General features: G+C 53.9%; 1 pseudogene; it reads left to right on the top strand.

The window, feature by feature from the left end:
- Positions 1-5: 5 nt before the first annotated feature.
- On the top strand, positions 6-575 carry LOC145719668 (exonuclease 1 pseudogene; annotated as a pseudogene).
- The last annotated feature ends 4 nt before the right edge of the window (positions 576-579 follow it).

Below are 579 nucleotides of genomic sequence, written 5' to 3'. Positions count from 1 at the left end.
GCAGGTTTTTTTGCAGTGCTCTGGATTCTGCCGACTGTGTATCGGTGGAAGCAGGCAGCCAGCCCCTAGAGGAAGGTGCTGTCACAGAGAAAGAGACCAGTCTAAGTGAGTCAGATTGCGTAGATGGCCAGAAGCCGGCTGGGTTGGACGTAGCTCGTAGCTCAGGTGATCCGACTGCAGGCAATGGAGCCGTGATGACTGACAGTGAGTCTCAGTCTTCTGAGACCAGCAGGTTCACCAGGACCATTTCACCACCCACTCTGGGCACACTCAGAAATTGTTTTAGTTGGTCTGGGAGTCTTGGAGACTTTTCACGAACTCCAAGCCCTTCGCCAAGCTCTTCTCCACGCACAGTGTTGCAGCAGTTCCAGAGACGGGCTGACCCCTGTGCGGCCCCGCCTGGCCGGAGGGAAGTGTCCCATGTGTCTCAGTTAAAGAGCGATGGGTCAGGTGATGAAGAGCCTCCCTTATGGCCAGTGGGGTCCTCTCCACAGTCTCAGGAAAGCGCAGAATTATTGCCACACAATTTGAATGCATCAAAACTTTCTCAGCCTTCTAGTAAGGATTCGGATTCAGAGG

This window comes from Leptonychotes weddellii, unplaced genomic scaffold (assembly GCF_054177405.1).
Source record: "Leptonychotes weddellii isolate Sample4059 unplaced genomic scaffold, ASM5417740v2 HiC_scaffold_61782, whole genome shotgun sequence".
Taxonomy (NCBI): Eukaryota; Metazoa; Chordata; class Mammalia; order Carnivora; family Phocidae; genus Leptonychotes; species Leptonychotes weddellii.
Note: the sequence above shows the minus strand (reverse complement) of the source record. Positions and strands in the feature narration are given on the sequence as shown.